Source organism: Hyperolius riggenbachi, chromosome 6 (assembly GCF_040937935.1).
Source record: "Hyperolius riggenbachi isolate aHypRig1 chromosome 6, aHypRig1.pri, whole genome shotgun sequence".
NCBI lineage: Eukaryota > Metazoa > Chordata > Amphibia > Anura > Hyperoliidae > Hyperolius > Hyperolius riggenbachi.
Genome location: NC_090651.1, coordinates 361,349,939 through 361,366,387, shown reverse-complemented (window position 1 = coordinate 361,366,387; position 16,449 = coordinate 361,349,939). Strand labels below are relative to the sequence as shown.

The following is a 16,449-nucleotide window of genomic DNA, read 5'->3' as shown; positions in this document are numbered from 1 at the left end:
AAATTACACATTAGCGTAATTACGCATCGTAATTCACTACAAATGCACCGTAAGCGTTACGTGTAAGGTTACGGTATTACGCGTAATTAATTACGCGTAGACCGTAGGGTTACGTTTTACGCGTAACAAATTACGCGTAAGACAGTAAACTCCCATTGAAATTACACAGTCTGCCGTAATCGTGTAATATTACGCTCCCGTATAATATAAAAAAGCCGCCGACTTTAAGGGTTAATAGCAAAGCCCCCTTAAATGCTAAGAGCCTCAAATTTGGAGAATATATTAAGGAGATCAGAAGGAATAAGAGGAAAAAATTTTTTTTCAAAAAGACCTTATAGTTTTTGAGAAAATCGATGTTAAAGTTTCAAAGGAAAAATATATACATTTAAAAACCCGCCGACTTTAACGGTTAATAGCAAAGCCTGCTTAAAATTTAGGAACACCAAATTCACAGGGTATATTAAGGGGATCAGTGGGAATAAGAGGAAAACATTTTTTTTCAAAAAGACCATATAGTTTTTGAGAAAATCGATTTTTAAGTTTCAAGGGCGAAAATGTCTTTTAAATGCGGAAAATGTCAGTTTTTTTTGCACAGGTAACAATAGTGTTTTATTTTCATAAATTCCCCCAAGTGGGAAGAGTTTTACTTACTTCGTTCTGAGTGTGGGAAATATAAAAAAAAAACAACGTGGGGTCCCCCCTCCCAGACCTCTTTAACCCCTTGTCCCCCATGCAGACTGGGATAGCCAGAATGCGGAGCACCGGCCGCGTGGGGCTCCGCACCCTGACTATACCAGCCCGCATGGTCCATGGATTGGGGGGTCTCGGAAGGGGAGGGGCAGCCAAGCTTTCCCCTCCCCCTCCGAGCCCTTGTCCAATCCAAGGACAAGGGGCTCTTCTCCACCTCCGATGGGCGGTGGAGGTGGAGGCCGCGATTTCCTGGGGAGGGGTTCATGGTGGCATCTGGGAGTCCCCTTTAAAAAGGGGTCCCCCAGATGCCCACCCCCCTCCCAGGAGAAATGAGTATAGAGGTACTTGTAGTACCCCTTACCCATTTCCTTTAAGAGTTAAAAGTAAATAAACACACAAACACACAGAAAAAGTATTTTAATTGAACAAAAAACATAACCACGAAAAAAGTCCTTTAATATTCTTAATTAACCATTAATACTTACCTGTCCCTTTAAAAGCCAGTTCCCACGCAATATCCTTGGAAATATACTAATCAGTTACAATGTAACAAAGTTATTACAATGTAACAACTTTGTTACATTGTAACTACCCCGCACACGACGTCACTCACCGCCGCCGCCGCCTCCCCGTCTGTGCTGCAGGACCCGACAGAGCTCTGAGCTATAGCTCAGAGCTCTCTAAGCATCTTTGTATTTGGGCTCCAAGGAGCCCCATTGGTCCTTAGCAGACCAATGGGGTTCCTTCTGATTTGAAGGAACCCCATTGGTCTGCTAAGGACCAATGGGGCTCCTTGGAGCCCAAATACAAAGATGCTTTCGAGAGCTCTGAGCTAATATAGCTCAGAGCTCTGTCGGGTGAAGGGACGCTAAGTCCCCGCCGGCTCCGCTGCCCTCCCCGCCTCTCCCACATGTCACCTATATACATGCTGGCACCCATGGGTGCCAGCATGTATATGGGTGACAGGTGTGGGCGGAGTGGACGGCGGGAGCCGGCGGGGACTTAGAGTGTATGCGGCGGCCTGCGGGTGAGCGGTGAGTGACGTCGGGTGCGGTGGTGTTACAAAGTAACAAAGTTGTTACATTGTAATAACTCTGTTACATTGTAACTGATTAGTATATTTCCGAGGATATTGCGTGGGAACTGGCTTTTAAAGGGACAGGTAAGTATTAATGGTTAATTAAGAATATTAAAGGACTTTTTTCGTGGTTATGTTTTTTGTTCAATTAAAATACTTTTTCTGTGTGTTTGTGTAGAGATGCTCGGATGTGCCTCATCCACGAATTCGGAAATCCGCGTGGTTGCAAAAAAAAATCCGCATTCGGCCCCGCCGCATGCGGATTTTCGTCCGCGTCCACGCAACCACGCGGATTTTTTCCCGTGAATGGCGTAATCACGCGCGGATTCACGCCCGGAGGCGGATTTTCTTTTAACGTTAATAACAAAGCCCCCATACATGCTACAGTCCCCCAAATAGCATGGATTATCGAGGTGATAAGGGGCAACATAACTTCAACATAAAAAATTCCCCCCAAAAAAATTTTTCTAGAGAAAATGGATTTTAAAGTGAAATCAACACTTTAAATGGGACTATTAATTGGTAATAAGTGGTTTTAAAAAGGGATATACGCGTTAAGCAGTCAAAGAGGTGAAGGCGAGTTCCAATGGCACTTGGCGGCGAAGGTACCGCTGGAGGAGGATGAGTGGCTGACGGCAAAAAGGCTCCAGAGAGGTTTTTGTAATTTTTTTTTTTATTTTTTTTTTTTTTGCAGCAATTAGCAATGACATCGCAGCAGAGTTGTCAGTGGACACGGGCAGTGTGAACGCAGAGTGCAGTGGTGGTAGCGACTGAGTCAGGAGAAGGACTATGCGGGCGGTCAGTTCAGCAGCACAGAAGGACCACGGCAACATACTGGTGGTAGTAGTAGCAGCACAGCGTCATAGTGCTGGCCAAAAAATTAAATGCACCCGGTGACCCGGGCAGTGTGAACGCAGAGTGTAGTAGCGACTGAGTCAGGAGGACAAAGCGGGCGGTCAGTTCAGCAGCAGCAGCACAGTAGTAATAGCACAGCGTCATAGTGCTGGCCAAAAAATTAAATGCACCCGGCGACCCGGGCAGTGTGAACGCAGAGTGTAGTAGCGACTGAGTCAGGAGGACAAAGCGGGCGGTCAGTTCAGCAGCAGCAGCACAGTAGTAGTAGCACAGCGTCATAGTGCTGGCCAAAAAATTAAATGCACCCGGTGACCCGGGCAGTGTGAACGCAGAGTGTAGTAGCGACTGAGTCAGGAGGACAAAGCGGGCGGTCAGTTCAGCAGCAGCAGCAGCAGCAGCACAGTAGTAGTAGCACAGCGTCATAGTGCTGGCCAAAAAATTAAATGCACCCGGCGACCCGGGCAGTGTGAACGCAGAGTGTAGTAGCGACTGAGTCAGGAGGACAAAGCGGGCGGTCAGTTCAGCAGCAGCAGCACAGTAGTAGTAGCACAGCGTCATAGTGCTGGCCAAAAAATGAAATGCACCCGGTGACCCGGGCAGTGTGAACGCAGAGTGTAGTAGCGACTGAGTCAGGAGGACAAAGCGGGCGGTCAGTTCAGCAGCTCAGAAGGAGGACCATGGCAACTTACTGGTAGTAGTACCATAACACCAAAAAATTAACCAAGGTAGGCACTAGGCAGGTAGTAAATGTCTTTATAAAGGCAGGCATAGTTAACAACAGCACATGCAGCAGCCACTTCATGTCCCCCTGTGTCCGACAATAGGGGCCAGAAACTCACCTTCCACCCAAGCCTGGTTGATTTTCAGGAAGGTGAGTTTGTCCACAGAGGCGTGGGAGAGCCGAGAGCGCTTCTCTGTGACCACGCCACCGGCCGCACTAAAGCATCTCTCTGAGAGGACACTGGAAGGAGGGCAGGATAGGAGTTCCAGGGCGTACTGGGAAAGCTCGCTCCAGATGTCCAGTCTCTTGACCCAGTACTCCAAGGGGTCCACGGGGCTGTCGGTGTCATTGAGCCCGCTGGATGACCCCATATAGTCAGACACCATGGTGGTCAGTCGTTGCTTGTGCTGGTTGGTGGTGGATGCTGTGGCGGGCACCTCTGTTCTGGGCTGCTGCACTGCATACAGGCTCTTGCTTAGGCTCTTCAGGTCTCCGGGGCGCCAGTTGCTGCTGCTGCTGCTGCTGGTGGTTGTTGTTGTGCTGCTAGTGGCAATGGCAGGCACCTCTTGCTGGCTTGGCAGAGCAGTTACAGTGGGGGTGGAAGGCTGGGGGAATGCTTCCAGTAGTCTGCGCACAAGGGCCTCCTTCAACTCCCTTGTGCGTTGCTCGGTGGTGGATGGCGTCATTAAGTCTCCCAGCTTCCCCTTCAGACGGGGATCAAGCATCAAGGTAATCCAGATGTCCTCCCTTGAACGCATCTGGATCACCCGGGGGTCCCTGCGAAGGCAGCGCAACATGTGCACAGCCATGGGAAACAAGTGGGCCCTGCCAGCAAGATCTTCCTCGTCCTCGCCATTGTCCCATAACGCATGCCTGTCCTCTTCCTGTGCCATGTCGTTGTCCTCCTCAAACCGCCATCCACGTACAACGCCTGCTGCACTCTGCTCCTCCTCCTCCTCCTCATTCAGGTTAGGGACCTCCAACTCTTCCACTACCTGCTGTGAGCCCTCCTCTGAGCTGGACTGTGCTGCCATCTGCTCCTGTTCTTCCAACTGCCTCAGGGCTTCATCCCCACGCTCAATTAAATTGTCCATTGCCTGCTCCAGTAGACAAACCAAGGGCACCCACTGGCACACAGAGGCCCGCTCCTCACTGACCATCTTGGTTGCCTCCAGGAAGGGACTCAGCACCAGGCATACTTGCTGCATCAGTGTCCACTGAGTGGCAGTAATCATGGGGACTTGCTGGTTGCTGGGGACACTTGGGTCTAGCATGTAGGCCCTAAGAGCCAGCCTGTGCTGACACAGCCGCTCCAACATGGCCAGAGTCGAATTCCAGCGAACTGGCATGTCGATGATCATCCGGTGTTGTGGCCTTCCATACTGCTGCTGTAAGGTGGACAAGAGTGCAGAGGCAGTGGCTGACAGGCGGAAAAAGCGTACCACCGCCCGGGCATCCTGCAGCAGCTCGCTCATCCCCTGGTAGGTGCGCAAGAAGCGCTGCACCACAAGATTGAGCACGTGGGCCAAGCAGGGGATGTGCTGGAGGTTTCCCTGCTGCACTGCTGCCACCAGGTTGGCCCCGTTATCGGCTGCCACATACCCCACTTCCAGGCCTCTGGGGGTCAGCCACCTCCGCTCCTGCTTCCTGAGGGCGGCCAGGACGTTGGTGGCCGTAAGCCTCTCCTTCCCCAGGGTCACCAATTTTAAAAGGGCTTGGCAGTGCCGAGGCTTGGCGCTGCTGCTGCCGAGGCGGGCTTGCTTTCCGGGTGCTGAGGGAGTGTCGTGACAGGACCCTTCTGCATCCCCCCTGATCCCGCGTGGTGGCACCACTAGCTGGGCTGATGCGCTCTTGTCCTCCCTCCCTTCCATCAGTGTCACCCAGTGGGCCGTAAAGGACAGGTAGCGACCTGTCCCAAATCTGCTACTCCACGAGTCCATGGTCACGTGGACCCGCTTGCCCACAGAGTAGTCCAGGGAACGGGCCACGTTTTCCACCGCAAACTTGTGGAGTGCTGGGATCGCGCTCCTGCTGAAATAGTGGCGACTGGGGACTTGCCACTCGGGGATGCCAAATTGGAGCAGCGTCCGCATGGCGCTCCCCTCCTGCACCAGGGAGTAGGAAAGCAGCTGTGATGCCATGGCCCGGGCCAGCAAGCCATTTAGTTTGCGGATCCGCCTGTGGCTTGGAGGCAGAGGCTTGGTCAGACCCTGAAAGGTGTCGCTCAGCAGGGTCTGACGACGCTGGGATGCAGGGGAGACAGAGGAGAGAGACGAACACTGGCTGCCAGCCTCAATGTCTGTGTCCTGAGCAGCCGAGGTGGAAGAGCGCTTGCGTGCTACTACTGCTGCTGCTGTGGGGGATTCACGACCCTGAGGGAGGGAGGATGCTGCTGCGCTGGTGGGCCTTCTGCTCTCAGGAACCCCTGCCAGCAGTGCCTGCTTCCTCTTAAAGTCCGCATACTCGCGGCAGTGGCGGCTTCTCAGGTGGCCCTGGAGGGATGAGGTACCCATCTTGCTCAGACTTTTCCCACGGCTCAATCTTTTGCTGCATAACCTGCACACCGCATACCTTTTGTCATCAGTACATTCCTCAAAGCAATCCCACACTGGTGACTTTAATTTACTGCGGCCCCCACTAGCAGAGGGTGCAGCGGAGCAATGTGTGGTAGTAGTTGCCGGGGGTTGCATGGTGGTGGTGCCGGCTGAAGCAGTGTCCTGTCTACTTCCTCCACGCCCACTGCTGCCGATGCCCCTGCCCCTGCCTGACATATGGCGATATCCTTGCCTAGGCCGAGGTGACTCGTCATCCTGCTCTGACCATTCTTCCACGGATTCAGCAGGCTGCACATAGTTAGGGTCCACAACGTCATCATCAGCAGCATCATCATAATCCAGCTCTTCCTCTGACTCCCCCGCCTCCTCTTCTGTCCCTACATCCCCAGACACAGACCCCTCTTCTTCATCACCAGAACTCAACAACGCTTGTGATTGTGGCCCGATCTCAATCTCTGCCACATCAGTCCCCAGTAAGTCCTGTGCTTCTTGCATCAGCAGGTTCCCAGATGCCGGACTGAGGGACAGAACGCTGTCATCCTGGGAGGGCTGCTGACCAGTGGGTGCTGGGGTGGATGTCACAACAAGCGTGGGATGTTGGCTGCTGCTGCTACTGCTTGGAGTGGTGCTCACAGTAGAGGTCTGGGAGGAAGTCATGATGTCCATGAGTACGCCAGGTTCCATTTGCTCAACCACCACACGGGGACCAGAAACTTTAAAATATTTGGACAATGGCGTCCGCTGACTCGGCCCAGGCTTTGCTGCCCCCTTTTCTGCTGCATCACGACCACGTACAGCTGGGCGTCCTCTCCCTGGACGTGGAGCAGTCCCAGAAGTGGCTGAGGCAATTGAACTCCCTTTCCTCTCACCCCGCGAAACCCTGCCAGACATGTTGCTAGTAATGAATCACTGGATGCAGTGGGCACAGTACAAGGTCACTGAAGGATGCAGTGGGCACAGCACAAGGTCACTGAAGGATGCAGTGGCCACAGTACAAGGTCACTGAAGGATGCAGTGGGCACAGCAGTGGGCACTGGATATACAACTAGGTCACTGAAGGATGCAGTGGCCACAGTACAAGGTCACTGAAGGATGCAGTGGGCACAGCAGTGGGCACTGGATATACAACTAGGTCACTGAAGGATGCAGTGGGCACAGTACAAGGTCACTGAAGGATGCAGTGGGCACAGTACAAGGTCACTGAAGGATGCAGTGGGCACAGTACAAGGTCACTGAAGGATGCAGTGGCCACAGTACAAGGTCACTGAAGAATGCAGTGGGCACAGCAGTGGGCACTGGATATACAACTAGGTCACTGAAGGATGCAGTGGGCACAGTACAAGGTCACTGAAGGATGCAGTGGGCACAGCAGTGGGCACTGGATATACAACTAGGTCACTGAAGGATGCAGTGGCCACAGTACAAGGTCACTGAAGGATGCAGTGGGCACAGCAGTGGGCACTGGATATACAACTAGGTCACTGAAGGATGCAGTGGGCACACAAGGATGTCACACTGTGTAATGAGATGCTCATATGCCAGCGAGCGAGCGAGCAGTGGGCACTGGGCACGGCACAAGGTCACTGACAGAATGAATGAACAGCGCTGGCAGAGAGTGGCGGCGCTGGCGGTGTGACTGGCTGCCTGCAAATAGTACAAGTGTATAACTGTCACTGGAATATACAAGTGAACACTGCAGCTGCACTAACCTGCCTGCCTGCACTCTACACACAGATAATCCCCACTCCCACTACACTGCAGCACTGAACCTGCCTGCACAGCACTACACACAGTTAAATAATCACTAGACTCCCACACTCCCACTACACTACACTGACTACAACTAACTACAGCAATCACTCACTGACTAGCTAACTGTGTACAGTATAAGAGCAGTGTTAGCAAAAAAAACGCTTTGTTTTTAACACAATAAATGCACTTGCTCAAACAACAATGGCCTGGAGATAATCCTCTCAGCACCACAGTCTAGTAGCAAGGACAGAGCTTTTCCACCATGGCCGCCGCTTTATATTCAGGAGGGGAGGGCATAGCTCCCCTCCTGTGATTGGTTGCTAGGGCCTGGCTGGGGCACTCTGATTGGCCTGCAATGTGTCACTTCCGCATAGTTTGACGCATTTCCGCAAACCACGACTTCAGCCCCGGGTTTCACGAGCGTGAATGCGGATTTCTGTCCGCATTCACGCGAAGCCGAAGTAGATTTTCGTGGTTGAAAATCTATTCACGGCTTAGCGTGTCCGAGGCGGAATGCGTCAAAATGGTCGTGAATCCACGCGTAAGCGTGATCACGACCTGGCGGTGAGCACCACTGTGTTTGTGTGTTTATTTACTTTTAACTCTTAAAGGAAATGGGTAAGGGGTACTACAAGTACCTCTATACTCATTTCTCCTGGGAGGGGGGTGGGCATCTGGGGGACCCCTTTTTAAAGGGGACTCCCAGATGCCACCATGAACCCCTGCCCAGGAAATCGCGGCCTCCACCTCCACCGCCCATCGGAGGTGGAGAAGAGCCCCTTGTCCTTGGATTGGACAAGGGCTCGGAGGGGGAGGGGAAAGCTTGGCTGCCCCTCCCCTTCCGAGACCCCCCAATCCATGGACCATGCGGGCTGGTATAGTCAGGGTGCGGAGCCCCACGCGGCCGGTGCTCCGCATTCTGGCTATCCCAGTCTGCATGGGGGACAAGGGGTTAAAGAGGTCTGGGAGGGGGGACCCCACGTCGTTTTTTTTTTATATTTCCCACACTCAGAACGAAGTAAGTAAAACTCTTCCCACTTGGGGGAATCTATGAAAATAAAACACTATTGTTACCTGTGCAAAAAAAAACTGACATTTTCCGCATTTAAAAGACATTTTCGCCCTTGAAACTTAAAAATCGATTTTCTCAAAAACTATAAGGTCTTTTTGAAAAAAAATTTTCCTCTTATTCCCACTGATCCCCTTAATATACCCTGTGAATTTGGTGTTCCTAAATTCTAAGCAGGCTTTGCTATTAACCGTTAAAGTCGGCGGGTTTTTAAATGTATATATTTTTCCTTTGAAACTTTAACATCGATTTTCTCAAAAACTATAAGGTCTTTTTGAAAAAAAAAATTTTCCTCTTATTCCTTCTGATCTCCTTAATATATTCTCCAAATTTGAGGCTCTTAGCACTTAAGGGAGCTTTGCTATTAACCCTTAAAGTCGGCGGCTACCTAACATTGATCCATGCGTCAACTTTTCCGCTTGGCAGCATGACCTTACGCATTAATTGCTAGCAGGATTTTACGTGTAAGCCTATAACGTAATAAGAAGAATTACGGTATACTTACGCGTAATTGCGTAAGTGCTATGCGTAATTATAGACATGTACCGAAATTGAATGTCTATGCCGTAAGCGTAATTTCGTAATGCGTAATAGCGTAAAATTACGCGTAATGATCCGTAAGCGTAGCTTTCTCCATTACGACCAGCACTGTAAAAACCAGAGCAATTTTCACATTTCAGCGCTCCTCCCATTCATTCACCAATAACTTTATTGCTACTCATCAGATGTAAATGATCTATATCTTGTTTTTTTTGCCACAAATTATGCTTTGTGAGGGTGATATTTGCTTTTAGTAATTATGCTATTATCTGTGCATTTTAAAGGGAAAAATGAGAAAAAAAAGAAAAAATACACTATTTCTCCATTTCCATGCACTATAGTTTTCAAATAAACAATGTTACCATAGGTAAAACCCACACATTGTATTTGCTAATTTGTCCTGGTTATCTCAACATTTAAATAATGTTCCTAGTGACAATGTATGGCGATAATATATTAGTTTCTGGTTTGTGTTTTTTGTTTTCTCATTGTACTCTATCAGTAATTAAAAGCCCTTATCTTCATGATTAACAGTAATACACTCTCATGGCATACATATTTTAAAAGCTAAGTCCCTAGGGTAACTATGTATTCTCTTTTCAATGCTGTCACTTTTGTTGTTTTTTTACAAGTATTTATTTAGGGGTATAGAGTACATGAAAATAACAGTTTTATTGCTTTTCATTCAGTTTTCCCGTAAAAAAAAATCACATGACTTAGCCCTCAGTTGTCAAACAACACAAAATCTATTCTCTCACTTGTCACGGTTAAAATGATACCCTATATACATAATCAGATAGCTTATTGGGCATACAGCACACTGTTTACCACAAGTACGCCTATCTACTCCCCTGAGCTTCAAGTAAAGTTTTGTGGGGAGTAGATAAGCATAGCAAGGGAGGTAAAGTGGTTAAAGGGAAGGTTCAGGGAGGGAGGTAAAAAAATAAAAATCAATATCCACTTACCTGGGGCTTCCTCCAGCCCGTGGCAGGCAGGAGGTGCCCTCGCCGCCGCTCCGCAGGCTCCCGGTGGTCTCTGGTGGCCGATCCGACCTGGCCAGGCCGGCTGCCAGGTCGGGCTCTGCTGCGCTCCAAGGCCTGGCACTTCTGCGTCCCACGCGGGCGCGCTGACGTCATCGGATGTCCGCCGGGCTGTACTGCGCAGGCGCAGTAGTTCTGCGCATGCGCAGTACAGCCCGGCGGACGTCCGATGACGTCAGCGCGCCTGCGTGGGACGCAGAAGTGCCAGGCCTTGGAGCGCAGCAGAGCCCCGACCTGGCAGCCGGCCAGGCCAGGTCGGGTCGGCCACCGGAGACCACCGGGAGCCTGCGGAGCGGCGGCGAGGGCACCTCCTGCCTGCCACGGGCTGAAGGAAGCTCCAGGTAAGTGGATATTGATTTTTATTTTTTTACCTCCCTCCCTGAACCTTCCCTTTAAGTGGTTTAAGTTAGGCATGGTGAAGGACTACAGGTTGGTACGGTAAACCATGGGGAAGGAGATTAGGAGGGTCAGTAGGACTGGTTAGACAGAGCCAATCGGTGCAGAAGTGAAAAAAAAAAACAACGAAAGTGGCAAGACTTAGCCAATCTATATATATAAAATCGGATGTGTGTGTGTGTGTGTGTGTGTGTGTGTGTGTGTGTGTGTGCCGCGATCACGCAAAAACGCCTTGACCGATTTGTACGAAACTTGGTATACAGATCCCTTACTACCTGGGATGATATGTTCTGGGGGTCTCGCGGCCCCCCTGCACACGTGGGCGGAGCTACAAACAGCCAATCAGATTTCACCCATTAAAGTCAATGGAAAAAATGGAAAAGGCTGCCATTTTCACAGTAATCAAGCCAGAGTCCCCACACTTGGCACAGTTGGTCACTTGTTGACCGAGGTTACGAATCCAGGAAAAGTGGGAGGAGCATAACACAGCCAATCAAATTTCAGCCATTCATTTTAAATGGTAAAATGTAAACTGCAGCCATTCTTAGACTGTTAATCGCAGGGTTCTCAAACTTGCCACAGTTGATCACTGGGTGAATGTGATTAAGTTTCAAGAAAATGGGAGGAGCCTACAACAGCCAATCAAAATTAACCTATTGATTTCCAAGGGGAATATTTAAACTGCTGCTATTCTTACACTGTTAATGGCAGAGGCTTCAAACTTGCTACAGTTGGTCATTGGGTGACTGGGGTCCAAATTCACTAAAAGGGCGGGGCCACCTACAGCCAATCAGATTTCATTGGTGGATAAACTGCTTCCATTCACACATTTTTGAGGGGGCTTTGAGGTTAATATTCAGAAAAGTGGGTGAGGCCTACAAAAGTGAATTAAACTTCACCTATTGCTTTTCAAGGGGAATATTTAATTGCTACCATTCTTGCACTGTTAATGGCACAGGCCTCAAACCTGGTACAGTTGGTCATTGGGTGACTGGGGTTCAAATTCAGAAAAGGGTGTGGAGCCACAAACAGCCAATCAGATTTTTTAATTTCAATGCAAATTATTGATACCAAAGACCGCAAAGCTCACAAACTTGGTCATTGAGTAATTTTGTGTTAGGGCTAGAAAAAATGGGCGGAGCCAACACTAGCCAAATACATACCTGGGCAACGCCGGGCAATCAGCTAGTCTATATATATAAAATCGGATGTGTGTATGTATGTGCGTGTGTATGTATGTATGTATGTGCCGCGATCACGCGAAAACGCCTTGACCGTTTTGAACGAAACTTGGTATACAGATCCCTTACTACCTGGGATGATATGTTCTGGGGGTCTCGTGGCCCCCCTGCACACGTGGGCGGAGCTACAAACAGCCAATCATGTTTCACCCATTCAAGTCAATGGAAAAAATGGAAAAGGCTGCCATTCTCACAGTAATCAAGCCAGAGTCCCCACACTTGGCACAGTTGGTCACTTGGTGACCGAGGTTACGAATCCAGGAAAAGTGGGAGGAGCATAACACAGCCAATCAAATTTCAGCCATTCATTTTAAATGGTGAAATGTAAACTGCAGCCATTCTTTGACTGTTAATCGCAGGGTTCTCAAACTTGCCACAGTTGATCACAGGGTGAATGCGATTAAGTTTCAAGAAAATGGGAGGAGCCTACAACAGCCAATCAAAATTAACCTATTGATTTCCAAGGGGAATATTTAAACTGCTGCTATTCTTACACTGTTAATGGCAGAGGCTTCAAACTTACTACAGTTGGTCATTGGGTGACTGGGGTCCAAATTCACTAAAAGGGCGGGGCCACCTACAGCCAATCAGATTTCCTTGGTGGATAAACTGCTTCCATTCACACATTTTTGATGCCGGGAACCTGACAGCTCACAAACTTGGTCACTGGGTGACTGTGTGTCAAGGTTACAAAAAGTGGGCGGAGCTGAAAACTAATTTCACTGGAAAATATAAACTGCAGCCATTCTTACACTGTTAATGGCAGGGCTCTCAAACTTTGCACAGTTGGTCACTGGGTGAATGAGATTAAGATTTTGGAAGGTGGGTGCAGTCTACAACAGCCAATAAAAATTCACCTTTTGATTTTCAACGGAACTATTTAAGCTGCTACCATTGTTATACTGTTAATAGCAAATGCCTCAAACCTGATACAGTCAGTCATTGGGTGACTGGGGTTCAAATTCAGAAAGGGGGCGGAGCCACAAACAGCCATATTTGTTTATTTTTCAATGGGAATATACAAAGTATTGATACCAAGGACCCCAAAGCTGATAAATTTGATAACTGAGTGACTGTATGTCAAGGTTAGAAAAACAAAAGTTTGCTTTCCTAAAACAGAAAGAATTTGCGATAATTCAGGTTGGAGTGAGCTTGAGATGTCTCCCAGAGCAACACTGCTGAATATATGCAAATTAACCATTGTACCCTTAGAAGCTAAACACACCTCCAGAACCACTGGATTGCAATGATGTGTCAGCTTGTTAATTTGTACAGAGCCATAATAATCCAACATGCATACAGACTGTTTCGGACTGCTTGATCCTCATCAGTGCATGGCATGGATTAATTTGGCTCTATGGAGTAGGGCTTGTGAATCCGAGAGGCACAGACTAACCAGCAAGCTCATGGTGACCCAGAACTCATTGGAGTGTGTAAGGGACTACAATGGTCCTAAAAGCCCCCTTACTAAGATGTTAAGAAAAACAAAAGTTTGCTTTCCTAAAACAGAAAGAATTTGCGATAATTCAGGTTGGAGTGAGCTTGAGATGTCTCCCAGAGCAACACTGCTGAATATATGCAAATTAACCATTGTACCCTTAGAAGCTTAGAAGGTTAGAAAAAGTGGCCGGTGCCAACAACTAAATTTTTCACATGGCAGGGTTCCCAAACTTTACACAATTAGCCACTGGGTGACTGGGATGAATATTCAGAAATGTGGGTGGGGCCTACAGCGCCAATCAAAATTGACCTATTGATTTTCAAGAGGAATTTTTACATTGCTACCATTCTTACACTGTTAATGGCAGAGGCCTCAAACCTGATACAGTCAGTCATTGGGTGACTGGGGTCCAAATTCACTAAAGCCACAAACAGCCAATCAGATTTGTTAGATTGATTTCAGCCGGTCTCTTATTGGCAGGGTTCTCAAACGTGACACAGTTGGCCACTAGGTGACTGGGACTAATATTCAGGAAAGTGGGTGGAGCCTACAGCAGCCAATTAAAATTCACCTTTTGATTTTCAAGGGGAATATTTACATTGCTGCCATTCATACACTCTTAATGGCAGAGGCCTCAAATTTGGTACAGTCAGTCACTGGGAGACTGGGGTTTAAATTCTGAAGGGAGCGGGCCAAATACAGCCAATCAGATTTGTTTAATTTCAATGGTAAAATGCAACTTATTTATGCCAAGGACCCCAAAGCTCATAAACTTGGTCATTGAGTGACTGTATGTTAACCACTTGCCGACCGCGCACTCATAACGCGCGTCGGCAAAATGGTAGCTGCAGGACCAGCGACGCACATCAGCGTCGCCGGCTGCAGGCTAATTAATCAGGAAGCAGCCGCTCGCGCAAGCAGCTGCTTCCTGTCAATTCACGGCGGGGGGCTCCGTGAATAGCCTGCGGGCCGCCGATCGCGGCTCGCAGACTAAATATAAACACAAGCGGAAATAATCCGCTTTGTTTACATTTGTACAACGCTGCTAACAGTAGCAGCGTTGTAACAGATCAGCGATCCCCGGCCAATCAGCGGCCGGGGATCGCTGTCACATGACAGGCAGGAGCCTGTTAGAGGCTGCACAGGACAGATCCGTTCCTGTGCAGCCTCCGATCTCCGGGGCAGGGAGGGAGGAGAGGGAGAGGGGGAATCCTGCAGTGGAGGGGGCTTTGAGGTGCCCCCCCCACCAGCCACACGCAGGCAGGAGCAATCAGACCCCCCCAGCACATCATCCCCCTAGTGGGGAAAAAAGGGGGGCAATCTGGTCGCTCTGCCTAACGGTTGATCTGTGCTGGGGGCTGTAGAGCCCACCCAGCACAGATCTCTGTAAACAGCGCTGGTCCTTAAGGGGGGGTAAAGGCTGGATCCTCAAGTGGTTAAGGTTAGAAATAGTGGGCGGAGCCAAAAACAACTAACTTTTTACATTGGAAAATATAAACTGCAGCTTTTCTTACACTGGTAATGGCAGGGTTCTCAAACTTCACACAGTTGGTCACTGGGTGACTGGGATTAATATTCAGAAAAGTAGGTGGAGCCTACAAGAGCCAATCAAAATTCACCTATTGATTTTCAAGGGGAATATTGAAACTGCAGTCATTCTTACACTGTTAGTGGCAGAGGCCTCAAACCTGCTACAGTCGGTCATTAAGTGCCTGGGGTTCAAATTCAGTAAAGGGGCGGAGCCAAACACTGTCAATCAGATTTCTTTGCTGGATAAACTGCTTCCATTAGCAGAATTTTGATATCAGGAACCCAAAAGCTCACAAACTTGATCATTGAGTGACTGTGTGTCAAGGTTACAAAAACTGGGTGGAGTCAAAGACAGATTTTTCAGGGAAGTTGTAAACTGCAGCCTTTCCTCACTGTTAATGGCAGGGTTCTCAAACTCTGCACAGCTGGTTACTGGGTGACTGGGATTAATATTCAGAAAAGTGGGTGGAGCCTAAAAATGCCAATCAAAAATCACTTATCGCTTTTCAAGGAGAATATTAAAATTGCTGCCATTCTTGCACTGTTAATGGCACAAACCTCAAACCTAGTACTGTTGGTCATTGGGTCACTGGGGTTCAAATTCAGAAAACGGTGTGGAGCCACAAACAGCCAATCAGATTTTTTAATTTCAATGCAAATTATTGATACCAAAGACAGCAAAGCTCACAAACTTGGTCATTAAGTAATTGTGTGTTAGGGCTAGAAAAAATGGGCGGAGCCAACACCAGCCAAATACATACCCGGGAAACGCAGGGCAATCAGCTAGTAGTAGAATAGAATAGAGAAAAATAGAATTGAAGGAACTCCGAGGAGTGAAAAAAAACAAAATCGGAACTTACCTGGGGCTTTCTCCAGCCCACTGTAGGTCTGGAGGTCCCCCGGCGTCCTCCTGGCTCCTCTCACAGTCCCTCAGCAGAAATCACGACTGGCCGGTGTGATGACGACGAGTGTCATCGTTCAGGAAGTGTTAGCCCGACACTCGGCCCCTGTGTCACCGTTCAGGATTTCTGTGGAGGGACCGCGAGAGGAGCCAGGAGGACGCCAGGGGACCTCCCGACCTACGGTGGCCCAGAGAAAGCCCCAGGTAAGTTCTGATTTTGTTTCTTTTCACTCCTCGGAGTCCCTTTAAATATCAGTAACATTTCTTTGCCAATATTCTATCGTACAGAGAGCATTCACCCTTCACTTAAATGAACACGTAACCAACATACACCTGTGCAAGTATATGCACAACTTCTGAGCAAAGGAACAGTATACAGACTGAATGCAAGTAAGATTGATGTGAAATCTGCTGCTATTAACATTCATATGTCAGCCATATATCAGCGTTTAGAGTCAGCGTGTTCAGGTTAATTATGATAAATAAGATACCATGAAGCCCGGGCCATTCTTTACAACTCGTCAAGGTGTTAAACGTTTTCTTCAATTCAAGGAGTTGGCTTCTGCCAAACATCTGCCAAAAATCTACAATACAAAAGCATGCCACCTTGGCGTTATATCATTTTAATATTAAAATGCAC

At 48.6% G+C, this 16,449-nt stretch overlaps 1 protein-coding gene across 1 annotated transcript in view; it reads right to left on the bottom strand.

The window, feature by feature from the left end:
* Window positions 1-16,449, bottom strand: part of LOC137522265 (beta-1,3-galactosyltransferase 2-like) — a 76,826-nt gene that overhangs the window by 56,586 nt on the left and 3,791 nt on the right. The window contains exon 2 of the mRNA XM_068242294.1: window positions 16,301-16,393. The gene's annotated coding sequence lies outside the window, so the exon portion shown is untranslated. The remainder of the gene's footprint in view (window positions 1-16,300; window positions 16,394-16,449) is intronic.